At 42.3% G+C, this 18090-nt stretch overlaps 1 long non-coding RNA gene across 1 annotated transcript; it reads left to right on the forward strand.

Annotated features, from left to right (window-relative positions):
- Positions 1 to 13330: 13330 nt before the first annotated feature.
- Positions 13331 to 16508, forward strand: LOC125916494 (uncharacterized). Its single transcript, XR_007455940.1, has 3 exons — positions 13331 to 13408; positions 15743 to 15790; positions 16194 to 16508. It is a non-coding gene; the product is annotated as an uncharacterized LOC125916494 (long non-coding RNA).
- The last annotated feature ends 1582 nt before the right edge of the window (positions 16509 to 18090 follow it).

Below are 18090 nucleotides of genomic sequence, written 5' to 3' on the forward strand. Positions count from 1 at the left end.
AAAACAGTTTCCTATGAACTCAAAAGTCAAAAGTCTGACAACTTCTGTCCTGTTTCTTATTCTGAAGGAAGGTGGGTATGAATAACCAGATGTTATTGTCTAAGAGAAACAGGAATGGGGTCTGGCCACAATAAGCACACTGAGGGCGGCCCCTGGGTGGGAAGGTATTCAAGGATAGGCTATGGATTCTTCCAGGAAAACAAAACAAAACACATGATTGCCACCATAGGTAACAGTCAACTCTCAACCAATGAGACATCCTATCGTGTGATTCGTTAGGTCAAGAAAGATGCCTGTCAGTGGTTTGGTTTATGCCACTGTTGCCCCACACAGCTAACGATCCAAGAATGGGAGTTGGCCTGACCATCGCCTCTTCTTCCTGACCTCCCTCCCTTCCTCATTCCTTCCTTCCTTTCCTTTCTTCCTCACCTCCTTTCTTTTAACTGAGGGGGTACCTGTTTGGATACTGACCAGTGTGTACCCCAGTCCTGACATTCCTACATCCATGTGGTATTTAATTCTTGTCCTTGCAGTTTGAGGAGTTGTGCCGAATGCAGGCTGACTCAGGGGGCGGCGGGGGAGGAGGGGTGCGTCCATCACGACGAGTGTCACCTTTCATCCCGGAGCCAAAGGCAAATCCTGGCTCTGGAGTCCCAAGCCTGTGATTTCACCTCTTTGGGCCACCATCTCTGAACCTAGAGCATGCCAAAAAATCACTGCATCTGTTTTGGAGGATGGTGGGGAGGTTTAAAGAACATAATCCCAAGTAGTGTCAGAACAGTGTCTGGGCTACCTTGTTGGCGTGGATGAAGGTTAAGCCTCAGGTCTTTCTCCCCTGTAGGCTCCTCCCAACGCCCTGGAAATATTTGATGTTTGCAGTATTTAAAAGCTTGTTACGAGTTTATAATCTTCTCTTTCCAAATAAATATTCACTTTCGCATTTGTCATTTTGTATTTATAATAGTGCATTATTTTTCTTAAGGACAGTCCCCAAATTACATAAGCTTCGGGCCCCACACAACCTGTAGAGGGTCCAGAGCTCAGAACCTGGACAGCATGTAGACAGAACATGTGGATAGCATGTGCTAACTGGTAGATGGCAGGGATTCTATTTAATGTTTTAGGGTTTGTTAAGATTTTTCATGTTAATAAGTTATAAATCATGGTGGCAATTAAAAGGGAAATACATATCCTGATTACATATCCTGATTACATATGATTACATATCATACATACATACATACGTACATTACATTACATATCATGATTATCAGTATGAGAGACGGTATTTACAAATACGCTCATTACTTCGACAGGAAGCCGAAGAATGGCTAAACTTTTCATCTCATGCTCTTCCAGTGCCTTGCGGCCAGAGTCACAGAATTTCTTTAAAGTCTCTAAAACAAAGATGGGTAATTCGCGAATTGACCGGGGGAGTAAGAGAAAGGCTTCCTAACCATCAGTGTCCGGTGAGTTCTTCTTCCGGAGATCAGTCTTTCTGGACCTTTCCATTAATGAGACATGGCCCTTCCACAACAGTGTCCAAGGGGCCCAGGGGCACCCCTCACCCACGCGGAGAACAGTCAGCTATTTGCGTTCTCTCCATTCTTTCTCACAATTGGAGTCTGAGAGGCTGTCATCTGTCCCACTCTCCTCGATACTGTGGTCTCATTTTTCTGCCGTGTCCAACTCCGGAGATAACATGGGTAAAAAATGTGAATACTTCAGTTCGCCTTAGAACGCTCTTTGTTTAAATTCACTCCCACCCCATTTCTGTGCAAGGAGCCTGGTGAGGAGGAAGGCGTGAGCAAAGGGAAACCGCCAAGTTGCATATTTAAAATTCCATCGGTTTGATTTCTTTAATGCAATACGGTCATTTTTAATCTCGGTCTGTTTGATAAATACCTGCATTTCAAGTAATTGTTCAGATTGTGTCTGTTTTTATTAGAACGTATTTGTCATTATTTGACAGTCGTTTCTAATCACATTTGTCATGTGTTTGGTCTCCTTTATGAATACTGATAGCTCCTGGAAGAGAAGTTTAGGAAACACCATTCATTCCTTGAACACACACAGTGTGCCCACCACCCAGGATACCGTTTTTCTCGTCACTCAAAAATGAGGAAATGAATAGCAGAAATGAGTGGGAGGCTTATCTTTAGACACAGAAACTAGAATTGTTTGGAAGTTTTTGGAATTCGGAGGACAGATGTCTATGCAGTCAATTCAATCAATTGTGTAGTCAGGGAGTTTAGGTATCTGGGCAGTTTGAACACAACACATTGACAAGTTCAGATGCAAAGTTGTCTACTGTATTGGTTCAGCCTGAGCTCCTCGCACTGTGGGAAACTTAACGTAGCCAAGTCATGTCATTCAACAAATAGCCATCCGTCTGTTCATTCAGCAAATATTTACTTATTTACAGTATCCATTCACTCGGATATTTATTCATTCAATAGATGTCTATTCAGCCATTTAGTTAACAAATAATTGTGTTTTCAATGGACATTTGTTAAATTTCTGCAGTATGGAAGACACGGGAACGGGCCGTCTTGGCAGCTGCATTGTTCACACCCAGACCGTATAAATCCCAGGAAAGGCTTCCTGTCTTCATGTCACCATCACAGAAAGGCCATAATCTTTGCTTTGCTGATGCCACACGGTCTGGCAGCCTCTGTGAGGTAGAATAATAGAAGCAAGCAAATACAGACCACGATGGGTCCCTCTGTTACTTTTTTTTTTGTCTTCCAATGAACATCAACAAGGCTCTTCTTATATATATAAAGCTTAATACTAGGTACTCAGAGTGAAAAAGATAAAGAAGACATCAGCTCTACAAAACCGTATAGCCCAGAGGCGTACCGGACGCTTTGGGAACCCAAACTCTAACGGAGGAGAGAGGTGGGGGTCAAGATGAACAGAGGTGTATCTTGGGAACGGGCCTCTGTGCCTGCTCCAGAAGGTGAGTCAAGCAGAAAAGACCTCCAGGAACAAGCAGAATCAACAAGCAGCCCACTCTGGCTACAGGCCTCGAACCCCCCCACCAACGCAGAACTTAATTATCAAAAGGAAGCGGGGTGGAGCACTTTCCAAACCTTTCCTATGAGTAGCTCGGGCTGAGTTTGGACTCGTGGCAGCCCTCCCTATCATCACTGCAGGGTCTGCCTGGCTGGATGTCAGCCCCTGGGTCTGGAAGGGGGAGTCATGTCCATCCAGTGCCAGAGTGTCTGAAAGGAGAGGCGACTGGCGGGTTGGGGTGTGTGTTTGAAAGGCATCAATTATAATATACCCAGACCTCCAAACGCTTTCCCTCCCCAAGCAGCTTGTAATTAGGGAAGGAGAATCATGAGCTTAGCAACTCCCAAAGGAGCACCTTCACAAAGTGCACGTGTCCAGTAACATCTGTTAACCCTTGTGGATGGAGAGTCAGGACGTGGTCTGCTCTGACTGGCTGCTTTCAAGGTGAGCAATCATAAAACCAGGCAATGTATGTAAATGCCCGTGGCTGAATTTCTCATGGTACGCGATTAACAGCAGGGATGTAGTGGGAAGTTTGTGGGGGGCTGAAGTCAAAGAGTAAAGACAAGATTTTCAGTCTCAGTTCTGCCATCCGTAACTATAAAGCCTGAGCAACTTCCTCCAGATCTTAGACTCTCAGTTTCCTTATGTGCAAAATGGGGAGAAAAATCAAATCTACATGGCGAGGTTATTTAAAAGTCAGTGTAATGCCTGTAATGTACTGGGGTGGTGACTACACACAGCTGATAATAAATGACAAATATTATTACTTATATTAATACAACATACTATCACTTTACCAAAAAACAAAACAAAAGAAAACAACATACATTCCCACATCCATATTTTTGCAAAATTAGCATGGCCTGTACAATTACCCAGTTCTTTATGAAACCTCTTATTTCACTCTTAGGTTTTTTTTACGATAAAGTAAAAAAGGACATAGGAGCTTCGTTTTGGAAGAAAACTCTTCATTAACATAATTCAGCATTTCAAAAGAACATAAAATCATTTTCCAGTTTGATTTGGAGTTTAGCATCAGTTAATTTCTCTTTGTTCTTCTCCTCTGGTTGTGCTAATGTCCCCTTTGTGCGCGTACATTTGTCCAATGCAATCTAAGAAACAATCACCTTAATTGATCGGGCATTAACCTCTAACAGCTTAAGACATGGGCTCTTTATCTATCGCTCAATCCTTGCTGCAGATGTAATTCCCTGTAGTGTTTACATCTTTGTCACCATCACCAGTGGCTCCTTCTCAGGAAAGCATGTCAGTAAACGTGACTGTGAACAAAACAGACCGCTTACTCCAGAGGCCCCGCCATCGCAGAAAAGCCTAGCTGTGGTCTTATGCTGTGGCTGGTGGTGTATATAATGATAAATTTCATACAGGTGTCACCCTTTTCAAGACCTCGGCGAGGATTGATGGTTTACAGTAGGCTGATCCATCATCCAGGGCAGGTGGCACCCTATTGGAATTTCAGAAATCTGTTCCCAATCACATTCACTGTTGGGTGACTCAGTAACGACCCTATTTGCCGTGCGTTACTGAAAATCAATGTGCCGCATTCAAGGTCAATGTACTGTTGGAAAACTCTTTAAGCACTGATGGATGGATTGTGCTCATTCAGAATAAATGTGAGAAAAAAGTGACAGCTGAGCATCCAACAGTCACGCCAACTTTCAAAGACGGACTTCCTTCTCTAGCGGGCAGTAGGATTTCCAGGGGGGTGACATCACTCATTTCCTCTCGTTCTCTGTTTTGGGGGACGTGTCTGCATTTGTTAGTGCGTCTTCCCTCATACAATTAAAAGCATCAACATCCAGAATCTCTGTGAATATTTTATCAGCCCAATGCTTTAAAATTCCAACAGGTCAGTTGGGGACGAAACGACTCCATATGAGCAAAATCACAGCCCAGAACAATGTGGACTATTTACAACATGTATCTTTGGAGAAATAGTGTGGAAAATAGCCAAAGGTAAGAAAGTCGTTCGTTCATGCAGTTAATTTCCCAAAACATAAAATCTTCATAACATGCCATGCAATGAACCTGGGTTCAGGGATGTGAAGAGGAACAGCCCTGCTCTGTCCACTCCAAAAGTTTACAGCCAAGGAAGAGACAGAGATGCACAACTAAATTATTAAATGTGATGCAATGAATGCCTGGTGCACAACTGTGTGGGGAGAGAGGTGAATGCATAGTGATATATACAAGCGAAGAACACACAGGAGGCCAGTTCTCCCCGGGGCCGTTACCAATCTGAACAGTTGTGATTAACATTTAGGCAAGTGGCAAACAAGTAAGCTGGGGTTTGTTCAGTGAATTCTGGTTGCCAGTGTATTTAAATGTTTTTGAAAAAGTGACCCAAAGTGGCAAAGGAACTTTTGACAGTGAGAGATACTAAGGTTATAAACAGATTGCATTTTATCGCCATAACACTTCCCTCCTGATGACCTATTTATCAACCAAGCAGAGATAATACTTGACCAAGCTTCTCAATGTTTCCCAATGGTAAGTTAGAAGGCTTTCCTGGGGAAAAACAAAAAATATACATTGTGTGTCCTTGGGTAGAGAGTAACTTTTACTTAAAAAATCTTTTCCTTTCTTTTCTCTTTTCTGTTTTCTCTTTTCTTTCTTTTTTGTTATTATAATTATTAGCTTCCAAAAGAAAAGGAAATATGATTTATTGCCTGTGTAATACATACAGGCAAAAATTTGGCAGCTGCTGAAACAATATAAGTGATTTCGGGACTATTTAGAAATGTTTCATAAAAACAAAATGGTGCTACCAAAGACACTAAGAGTACCTGAAATGATACAGATGTTTCTTGATTCTCAATAATCAAGTTGGATCCACCTAATGATACGTTTGTAGGTTTTTCTTCTCTATATAGTCAGTAACTCCCCTTTATAGATGATCTCCAGCATCTACTACAGAACCAGGCATATAGTCACTGCTCAATAAAAGCTATGAATGAAAGCATGAACCACTCAGTGAATGCATGAACTAGATGCACAGATTAGCTATGAGGTATAAAACCACAGTTTTCTATTGTATGAAAATTGCCTTTAACATTAATTTGTTTAAAAGATCCTTTTTGTGTGCTCAGTTTTCTTTATCGTTGGATCAATGATCAAGAACCTGAATCTGTAATTATTCTGTCTGGTTACACCATTTCTCTGGAATGCTCCAGAAATCTCATCTCCTGGTTGGGTTGATCAAATATGAGTTGCTAGTTTTGCTGATTCAACAATTTTCAGGTCCCTGGATTCCTTTCTTTATTTGACAGCCTAGTTTTCATGCATTCCAAGTCAGACTTAGTGCAGAATCCACTCATGCATCCATTATTCAAGCATTTATTAGCATACATGGCAACCCAGGCACTTGGGAGTTAAGAAAGAATAGGTGAGACCCCTTCCACTGAGGCTACTCATAGTCTAGGGTGTATAGGGCTTCAGCGGTAGGTCATCAGACATGTAAACGTACCATTTTAAATACAACATAATAAGAAATACAGCAAGGGAACTGAAAAACACAGGATATGGAATATAGGAGTGGAGAGAACAATTTGAGATGATTTCCTACCGATATAATATCACAGCTGAGCTGGGGCATCTGACGAGAAGGGGCGCTCGGGTGGGGAAGAGAAATGGCATATTCCAGGCAAGAAGACCACATTTATAGAATCAAGAGGATAGAAAACATTTTGGTGCTCTTGAGAAATGGGGGGTACTGCAATCAGGTAAGTTTTGGCAAGGGAGAGAAAGGAAGAAAGACTGGAGAGGTAGAATTTGATCATAAAGAATTCCGATCTTCATTCACAAGGCCTTAGGGTTAAACTTGTCGACAACAGAAAGCATCTCATCTTTCTACAACACTGCATAACATACATATAGAAAAAGGAACAGAAATGAGCACACCCCTGTTACAACGTCTAGATCAAAAAGAACGCCATGACCAGCACCCAGAAGCCCCTCCTCCATGCCCATTTCTAGTTACTTCCTCACCAAGGGCATCCACTCTCCTTATTTCTAACAGCATAGATTAGCTTCCTCAGTTTTGTACTTCATGTAAACACGGTTGTATCGTATGTATTTTTACTCAGTCTTATGTTAGTTAGATTCATCATGTTGCTCTGTAGAGTTGCAGGTCATTCCCTTTCATTGCTGTATAGCATTCGATTACAGCAATATACCGTAATTTTTAATACCTTGCACTTTTGATGGACATCTTTATGTCATTTGTTGCATTTTGGAGCTAAGACAAATAGTGCTGCTGTGAATGTTCTAATATATGAACACATTTCAGCTGGGTATATATTCAAGAGTGTTTAGTTTTAGTAGATAATATCAAATTGGTAAGTGTGGTTGTTCTAACGTATTAACCGGTCATACTAGGAACTTCTGGTTATTTCACATTCTCAACACAACAACTACATTTTTCGTGTTCATTTATCCAATTAATGTTTATCTTTCCAACTAGACCATAAATTTCATGAAGACGAGAACCACACGTACCTTTCTTTTTTTTTTTTACCATAGCCTCTCTAGTGGTTAGTACAATGCTTGCTGCATCGCTGGAGATACATACAGAATCAGGGCAATATCACGTATTTTTAACTACTGGATCTATTCTGGATGAAAATGAAGAGTTACAAGTGAAATAATGTATTAATCTCCATGCCACACCAAACTACTCAGTGAATTTGGCAGGTTGATCCAAAAGCCGCTAATGTAATGTGGAAGAATTTTTTTTTTAATTCTTTAACTTGTGAGTAGAAAACAACTGTCTGGGTTCATCTCTGTTAGAGACGTTTTTGCATTGTCTTCAACAGGGCCTATGTCTGCTTTTGTGAATGAGCAGCAGGTAAAATATGAGAGGAAAAGTGTAAAAGCAACACAGCTATGTGCTTTACCAGGGCCTCATCTCCAAGTCCACATTCACGGTCATCAATTAAAGAGCTGGCTCTCTCTCCACTGATTAATTTCCACTTGGCCATTATTAATAATGAGGTTAGAAAAATGTGTTTACACAGGGCAAAATGAGATGAAACACAATATATGCACATAAGTCATCATTTAAAGAGCATCAGAGGTGAGAGGGTGGCTATATTAAGCCCCAGACCCTGCTTCCTTCCTGAACCCTCTTGCCCATGGAGGAACCTGCAGTCGTGTTAGGTTAGTTGTAAATGAATGATGATGACACAAACACAGCCTTGGAATTAGAAGTGGCTTTAGCAATATATTACTTCGTGCCTTCCCTGTTGTATAAATCAGGTTATCTGTAACTATGGAACAGATTACCCCCAAACTTAGTGCTTTAAAACCACAGTACTCATTCTCTCTCATGGTTTCTATTGGTCAGGAATTCAGGAGTGGCTGCCTGGGCAGTTCTGGCCCGGGGTCTCCCATTCAGTTGCAGGAGGGTGCTGACTTGGGTTGGGATATTGTCAAAGGCTTCTTGACGTTCATGTCCAGTGCCAGGCTGGGAAGACTCAACCAGAGGGGGCCTGGAGAAGATGGGGCTCCCTGGGCATCTCCCACCGTCTCTGTGTGCTATCTCCATGCAGACTTTCCGGCATGGTGAGGTCAAGGTAGCTGGATTTCATACATGTTGGCTCTGGGCTCCCAAGGTACATGCCCCAAGAGAGAACCCCGGGCAGATGCTATTTTAACTTTATTACCTGTTTTTAAAAATATGCAGCTCAAATCAAGGCCCTCAGCACCAGTGACGTTGCATATTGTTAGAGCACCCACTGTCTGACCCAGAAGTAGTTGCCAGACTCTGAGTAATAAAATGAGGCTATCATTTCCCTACCTTTGAAACTCCATTTATTATAAAGTAGTCTACCAAGTTTCCCAGGTTCTGTTTCTTATTATCTTTCATGAAACCTTACTTTCCCTTAAATGTGCCAGGATGTTATTATTATATCCTCTAGTCTTTATAACCATTATGTGAACTCAATATTGGTATACCCATTATAGAGATATAGATATTGAGGATAAAATAGGTTAGCAGAGATATACATCTAATGATGATGCCTGAATACGCATCTAAAACTACACGCAACACTTTTCATTCATCTTGTGTCACTTTCAAGGTCTACATAAGGACAGCACTTTAGCCTTCCCTTGAGCAAGGGAATGAGGTCGGAGGGGCCTTTAAATGCTTCCCTGATTGCATTTCCTTACCTTTTCTTTGCACCATTTGAACGCATTTATGTGCACATTTGTTATATAAATTCTGATCGTAAAAATAATGCATGTCTATTTTCTACAATTTAGAAGGTGTAAATAAGTTTAAATCTAAAAATAAAACCCATTATCATACCAGCCTAAGAGGATAGCTCAGATATTCCTTTTTTTCTTCCAGATATATCTACACACACACACACACACACACACAAACACACACACAAATATTTTATACATATAATATATGCCTATATTTCAATATCCTAAAACATTTCTCATAAAGTTGATTTTTCATGGCTGTTAAATAATTCCCTTGTGCATATGTAGCCCAATTTATGCAATAATTAACCTTCCTTTTTAAAAGGACAGAAGATCACAGTGTAATTCTCATGACATCATTAACTACACTTTCTTGTTAAAACACTCATTCCATTTCTTGGTAAAAACCAACTAATTCCTTTGGCTGAGAATATGACCTCTTAGCCTAATATATTCTATCCGTATATCTATACGAAGTAGCTGGAAGGATTCATGGAAATCATGAACTTCAACCCCTTTATCACACATGCAGAGAACCAAGGCCTAGAGAAAGGAGAGGGGTCTTGCCAAGGTCAACAGCAAAATCTGAGCCCTCCAGAGCAGAGATCATTGCTACCATCTTCATAGAGCAAGGCGTCTTTGCCGTTCCTTTGGTTGTTCAACAAATATTTATGGCATGCCCCGCAGGTGCCAGGCACTACATATCAAGCAGGGAATGACACAGACGTGCCTCCTGCCCATGGAACTTAGTCATCACCTCCCCTCCTTCCTCTCCAGAGGTCTCCACAGTTTTCTGAGCATGAGGCTTGCATCCCTCTGCCTGAAGCCATTTTCCAGCTTCAGGAAGGTGGTGAAACCTCTTGTCGTACAGGCTAATGTGTCTGAGAATTAACTTTCCAGTGAGAGTTGGTGAGTCGACACCCCAGCTTTCTTGCATCGCCTATTGTCAGTGGGGCAGTTACAGGACATGTTCCACGTAGCCTCTAGTGGGTCCCCAGTGGCATGGAGCCTCAGTGCCCACCCCCTCCCCCTCCCCGAGGAGCCAGTCTTGTTTTTGCTCACAGGGCCTCCTGGGATCACCTCCCCAAATGATAACAGAAACAAGGCAAATATAACTACAAACTGCTCTGTTCTTTCATTATTCTGATGCTTTTGCACTGAAACCTTTACTGGGTGGAGAAAAGGAAATACATACTTAATCTAGGAAACATTATCTTTTTCTTTGACCTAGAAGTCAGCTGCCGTGAAACCCTGGTCTCAGGTTCCACTACTGAGGGAAGTCCAAATCAAGACAAGCTCATACCAGTGTTTACCATATGCATTCTAACAAAAACAATTATAGGACAGCGTTAAATAATACAGCAGGGAAACTCTTGCAGCTATCTGCTACTACATTACAAACAAAACTTGGTGTCTAACATAGTGTCTGATATTCATAATTTATTATTATCTCCTGTGGGTCTCAGGTGGATGAACTCAGCTGGATGGTTCTCACTTGGGGTCCTTCCATGGATACAGTCAGTTGGTAACTGAGACTGGAGTCACTTTTTCACTCACTTCCGTGTCATGGGAACCGCTGTCTGTCTCTAAAGGGAGCTTTTCCATAGAGCTAGCTTGGGCTCCCTCCCAGCATGGCGGTTTCTGGCCAGTCAGACTTTTTACATGGTGGACACCTCATAACACCTAATCCAAAAGCCACCCATTGCAAATGGTCAACATTAAAGGCTGAGCCTAGAAACTGGCACAGTCTCCCTTGCACCATATTCTATTGGGCAAGCAGTCAGAGTGTGCCCAGATTTGAGGAAGTGAGCAGAGACCCCGCCTCTCAATGGAAGGTGTGTCAAATAGATTTATCAGCAGTGGTAGGAGGGGTGAGGTAACATCTTTCTGCAGAAGAGATATTTAAAGTGGGCCCTGAAGAATGTAGGCAAAAGCCAGGCTGATGGGCTGGGGGAGGACATTCCAGACCGAAAAAAGTATGTGTGCAGACACTCAGCATTTTAAGGACTTAAAAGACAGTAGGGATGGACAATGGTGGCAAACTCAGAAGACACATATTGGGGGAGAGTCTAAAGGTCTGATGAGGCTGGGTCACATAGGGGATGTTAACTATTTTAGTTCACATTTAAAAAACATTTTTAAAAACGTTGATTTATTTTTGAGACACAGAGCATGAACAGGAGAGGAGCAGAGACAGAGAGGGACACACAGAACCCAAAGCAAGCTCCAGGCTCTGAGCTGTCAGCACAGAGCCTGATGTGGGGCTTGAACTCACGGACCGCAAGATCATGACCTGAGCCAAAGTCAGATGCTCAACCGACTGGCCACCCAGGCAACACTTTAGTTTGTATTTTAATACAAATCAGAATCAGGGGGGGAGCTGTGATCTGATTTATATATTTTTAAAATCTTCCTAGTTCAGTGACACTCAAAACGTGAGCCTCAGATGACTGCCAGATTGCAAACTCTGTTTCTAGATCATAATAAGATGACCACCAGAATGGTGCATGGGCATTTAAAAACCTCCACAGTGTTCTGACTGCTGCAACATCCAAGCACATTTTTATTGCATTTCTTTGTATTTGACAAGAATGTTGGTCCACGGTGCAATGGGGAAAAATACCTTATCTTTTATCACAGGTGGCTTGAAAAACATCTCTCTGGCTACTATGCAGAGTGGTATACAGGAGGCCACTGAAACAAGGGAGGGGAGTTGGGAGACTATTCTGTTGGGAACAGTGACATGGGCAATTGTGGAGGTGGGGAGTAGGAACAGACTTAAATGAAGTATTGAAGATGAAATCCACAGCCCTGGTGATGGGTTGGTGGTGGGGAAGAAAGAGAGGTGGGTTTCCAGGTGGCTCCCTGGTCTGCGGTTACAGAAGAGGTTTAATGGAGGTATCATGAAATGAGAAGCGAGTGACTGGGGAAAGAAAAGAGAACTCAGCTCTGAATTGCTTTGCCTTTGCCATCACAACTTTCTTTACTGAAAGTTCTAATGGTCGTTGAAAAGGAAATACGTACTTAAGGCTAAGACACATTATCTTTTATTTTAATTAGAAGCCACCTACGACACAGAAACAAGTCAACATAATTCACTTTTTTAATCAAAGAGAATTCTTTGAGAGCAGAGGAGATATAGCATCCAAATAAATGAGTTGTAATTTTCTTAATGAACTAAGTCATCATGAATCACTGTGTGGAATCGCCCCTGTGCTATAGAGCCCGTGACATTTCCAACAATGCGACACTATTTGGTAAATATTAAAGACTGTTAGAGAAAGAGGAGAAGAAATGACCTTTCAATCTATATGGAGCATGTTAATTACTAAAAAGGCGGCAATCGGTTGTAAAGAATTGCTCTGCTGTCGTCACCGCTGGAGCACGCGCCCGCCCCTTGGTTATGAATTATCCTTAGGAGAAATACGGACACATGACATTTCCATTTGCAATGTCACTTAGCATAAGTATGCATTCTTATGAAGGCCTCTAGGTCCTACACAGTCTTAAATATGGGTATGTTTTTAAGCTCAAATGTATTTTCGAGTTTTCTCCAGGAATCCTCCAAAGAGGCGGTGTAGGGACTGTAGGGAGAGAACGGCAGTGGAGTCATATGTTTCTCATTGTGAATCATGAACTCCCACTTACCACCAGTGTGATCTAGTTTAATTGTACCTAGCCCAGAATGTCCCAAACTTACTGGATCGAAGAGGCCTTTTTCTTGCTTAACACCGCTTGATAGTCCATTTTTGTGGAATTCACAGTGTTCTAGTGATTCACAGAATGGGAATTTGGAATGTTGAGCCTGGGTTAGTGTCCCGGCTCCACCATTTACTAAATATGGGTATGGAGCCTCTGTGACCACTGCTTGTTTTCTTTGTTAAGTGGGAATGAAACTCTTTACCTAGCAGGATCGTTGCTGAAAAGAATAAAGAAAGTGAGGAAAAGGCAAGAAAAGTGGTTGGCAAAGAACTAGGCAAATAGTACGGCTTAGTAGACGGCAGCCATGATTTCGTTTTTAGTACCCTCTGTGTCTGCCACATAATAAATGCTCATGGCCTGTGACATTCCTTCTAGGAAGAGAGTGCAGAAGTTAAGGGCCCAGGATCGGGGCCAAATGGCATGTCTGAGACAAGAACCCAAGTGTCCTGAGGTCTGTTTCCAAGGCCCTTTCATTCTAGACCATGGTTTCTCCAAGCTGGAAGAGACTCATGTGTAGGTAAAAGAGGAGGAAAGGAAAGTTGAAGAGAGAATGGAGTGAAACTAATATTATCACTAAAGAAAGAAATGATGAGGGGAAAGGAGAGGAGGGATTAATGATAGAGAAAAATAAGGGAGAAAGGATGGAAAGAGGGAAGGTAGAGAAGAGGGAGAAGGAAGGAAGGAAGGAAGGAAGGAAGGAAGGAAGGAAGGAAGGGAGGGAGGAGGAAAGGGTCCATTGTAAATAGGAATTAAGTCTCCAAAAGAAAGGTCAAGACATAGAAAACTGCCATTGGACTCACAACAACTGAAGCATAATTTAGCAGCTAAGAGCTGTTCACTATGGAACTAGATTGGTTCAAGCCTGACTCTAGTCTCCACGTATGAGGTGACCACAGATGAGTTTATCTAACCTTCTTAATCCTTGTTTCTTTACCTCTAAGGTGGGGGAAATAATTATTTTCTTTTAGGGTAGTTACAACAAGGAAACAAAACAACACATGTAAAACACTTAGCCAAGTGTTTCCTGGCCCTTGATAACATGTAATCAGTATGGGTCAGTACATGATTCTCATAGCCGGGCTATAACCTGTGACACTTTCAGAATTGCAAATCTCAGGGTCAGATCAGTGCCAAGAAGTAAGACTGTGCAGAGGGGGAAATGGATGGGTGAATTAAGTACTTGTGGAGTGGGGATCAGTCTATGAATGTGGAAGCTCCTAGAATGAACACCTAAATGAGAGATTTTGTAAGAGTGAGGTGGATTCCTTGGATGTAGTAAAACAAACAAAAAAGATAGTGCTAGGTGTGTTTCCTAACAGCAAATTATATAAAGACTGGAAGGAAAAATAAATGTGGCATATCATTAAACCAGCATCTAAGATCACATATGTAGGGCAGAAGAAGGTGTAATTTAATAGACATATTAGTAGTCTGAAATGCATGTCTTTTTAAAATGAACTTGGATTTCTATGCAAGAAACACTAGAGGGTGTGGCCTGCAGAGGAAGAGGCTCCCTTTGGTAATCAATGAATACAGTCAAAATTGATTTCTCAAGATCTGAAAATGTGGCATAAATGAGCAAATTCTGTTGTTTGAACTCAGGAATTTCAGATATATGGTGATTAAGAATGAAACGCTGCTTGCCTTTAAAATTCTGGGAGTGTTGGGACACGCTAAAAATGTGTAGAAAAATGTTCATAGGTAGGTTTCAGGAAAAAGAGTGGGTCTAATCAAGAAAAGGGAAGATGGTACATGGTATGAAAGAGACCAAGTAGAAAGAACTATAAAGGCAGAAAAGATGTGTAAGAACCATCAGGAAATACTGTAAGCCCCCAAATTAAAGCCAAAGGTGCCAATATTGGTGAAAGGACGCAAATTACAATTATTTTTAGTGACAAAAGGAGCCTCCTTTGAGAGGCGGTGAGCTCTATATGACTTGAGACATCAAAACAGATACAGATGACAATCTATCAGGAATGTTGAAGTGGGAACGACTTCGCTGAACAGAAATGTTAGGTTCAATCACCATCCCCCATTGTGCTCATCAAAATGTTGTTAGAGGATATTCATAGTTAGAGAAAAAATATAGAGAGGACGATTTGATGGTCAAGCAATTAGGGGAACCATTAATTAACCTAAATTCAACATGTCGTAGCATCTTTAGCACTGCAACTGTCCAAGACGGGATATTAGCACGCACCACTTCCGACAGCGCAATAGAAACTTTCTGCAAGGGTGGACATCACGCTGGGGGCAGGGGGAGAGAGGTGTGGCAAAATGATCTTTAGGAAACACTGGTGTCCGTGATCTCCAAAGTATTTTCAACGTGAATATTCCCTGAGTCCGTAGGAGAAGATCACATCAATGTCCCTAGCTGTGGCCAAATTTAATGGAGTACCTGATTAGAATAACCAAGAGTACAGATGTCATGGCAACACTAGGGACCATTATCTTAGAGGAGATGAAAGGGAAGAAGGAGAAAAATAAAGGCATCGAGTGATCTCTGAGTGACTGAGAAGCAAACGGAGTGGTGGGCCTAAGATTCAGGGTAGCAGACAACTTATAGGTTGTTAAGAGAAAAAGGAGAACTGGACGATGGCAGAATTAAACCACCAAACGAGAGCCAGAAAGAATGGGAAGGACGTGAAGTAGCAGTGGATGTGGGTGTGTCTTTTATTTTTAAGTATGAGATGTACCTGGCCTGAGGCCAGACCAGTGTGGACATAGTCAACTTCCTTCCGGATGGGAAGAGCTCCTCCGGAAATCCATCCCGATGGTTTCACAGGAAACGTGGACGCAGACAGAACCGGCTCTTGGTGACCAGAGACAGTCGGTAAGCGCACTGACCCGATGAGGTTGCTGCCCCCTCCCCTCGTGGGGCATGGCTGTTGGGGGAACTGAGATCAGTGCCCAACTCCTTGGACTAAAGACTTGTGAAGTGCACGTTCCTTCTCCACATCTCTGCTCCCCCAGCCTCGGGGAAAGTCCTGACACTTTCCTAGCGTCAGGTCCCGCTTCCTAATCGCCTAGCCTCCCACCCCCACCGGCTGGTCATAAGCTCTCCTGGCCAGGAGTTACCTTTTCAGTGCACTTCCAACATCCATCCAATACCCGACAGAATCTGAACCCAGCAGCCCTTCTCAGCCACGTCTTCCCCTTCCAAGCTCTGAGCTCTCGTGTCAGCATCCCAGCTAGCCCCCGTGAACAGAAAGTTCTATTCCCGCTCTTTGTTTTAGAAGGTGAAAAGCTGAATTTGAAGCAGTCCAACAGAGACACAGCTCTTTTCAATGAAACATACCTATCCCTTCCTGTTGGGGCCCCGCCCGATGCCTGTTCTGTCACCTCTCAACGGCTCTCATCTAGAAGAACCTCATATTTCTCACCAAAGCCACAGCGTAAGGAGTCACTTTAGAGCCCTTCAGTACATCTGGGAAGATTAGAGCCTATAAAAAAAAAAAAAAAAGGCTTGGGCACAAGCAATTTAAAGCTCAAAGCTCTAATCTGGAATTGGTATATTTATCCTGCTCTTCAATTATTAATGTTGCTTTATTGATCTGATACCTAAAACGCAAACAACAAAAACTGTTCAAACTAATTATTGTGGGCTTTCTACCTTTTGGGGCTTCTCTACTAGTCTTCGAGTCTAAACCTTTTTTTCCACCAATCGATGGGGTTTAATTCATTAACAAGTTCTAGTGCTTTCTTTAGACCACTTGGCAATCCCCCTCCTCATCCCCAAGCAAAAGGAAGTGCACTATATCTCATCCCTGGCAATAGTCGTGTGGCTGATATAAACGTATTTTCCTTGGACTTTTATTTTAGAGAGGGAAAGTGAGCGTGAGCGACGGAGAAGCACAGAGGGAGAGAGAGAGAACAGAGAGACGGAGAGAATGTTAAGCAGGTTCCACACTCAGTGCGGAGCCTGAGGCAGGGCTCGATTCCATGAGGATCATGACTGAGCCAAAATCAAGAGTTGAACTCTCAACTGACTGAGCCACCGAGGCACCTCTTTCCTTGGAATTTTAAAATCAAACTCATCAAGCCCACTGTCTGGTATTCTGTGCCCAGCAGCCACCCTATACTTTACAAAAAGTCTTCATATTTCTTGATTTTACCACAGAGACATGGTATTATTAATGAATTTTATATACTGGAGCAGGACAGGATTGCCATGGAGATACGAGGTCACCTAGACACCTGCTCTTGCCTTCTCACTGGGTCAGGCAACAATGTCCGTTTGCTAGAGATGTACTCTGGATAGTAGTAAAGGATGGGGAGCCTGATGGGTTCAAGCAGGGTGCTACTCGTGAGGGTCATTTCCTTTCGCAACACTGGAATGATTTTTGATTCGTGACTACGGCCCCAGACCCCACCCCAGGCAGCTTGCCCCTTGCCATTTTGTGCTACTGGCTAAAGAGGCAGGTGGAGATGAACGCATGCCAAGGTCTCCACCACCACTGGAAAACCACCTCTAACCTCTCTGAATGGGTGATATGAAGTGGAAATGTTAATTAAGCATGTATTCACTTAGATCAGTGCAAGACAGGTGAGCACTTCATAAATACTTGCAGAACTGAATAAATGAATGCCAGTTGTCAGATCATTTGCGATCAAGGAACAAGCAACCCCACGGGGATTCAAACAAAGATACCAAAGACCCATTCTCCCTGTTGCTTATGTGAACCCTAAGGATGGCATATGACATTCTCCGGCCCCATGCCTTCCTCCAAACCCATTTGAATACAATCGTGTGTTCTGTTTGTATCATCTTTTGTGTGATAAGGACCCTATGGTAAAAATTCTCAGTGGAAAAGAGGACTACATTTATTTTGTTGGCTAAATTATCTGCATGCCCTAACAGGGTAGGGACAGGGTAGAGATAGTTCTTTCTTTGCATTGAGGACGTTTCAATGAAAACAGAAAAGCAAGTCAAGCTGATATGAACCACATGAAAAATGGGACGTATCTTTTAATTTTACATGACCCTATTCCTTGGACATAGTATACACTAAATCCATAGTTCTTAAATGCACACACTTCTAGCGACACTATTCAGACAATCTGAAATAACACTTGAGTGATTTTCAAAATAAAATAAAATAAAATAAAATAAAATAAAATAAAATAAAATAA

The sequence above is a fragment of the Panthera uncia genome, assembly GCF_023721935.1.
Source record: "Panthera uncia isolate 11264 chromosome E2 unlocalized genomic scaffold, Puncia_PCG_1.0 HiC_scaffold_20, whole genome shotgun sequence".
Classification (NCBI taxonomy): domain Eukaryota; kingdom Metazoa; phylum Chordata; class Mammalia; order Carnivora; family Felidae; genus Panthera; species Panthera uncia.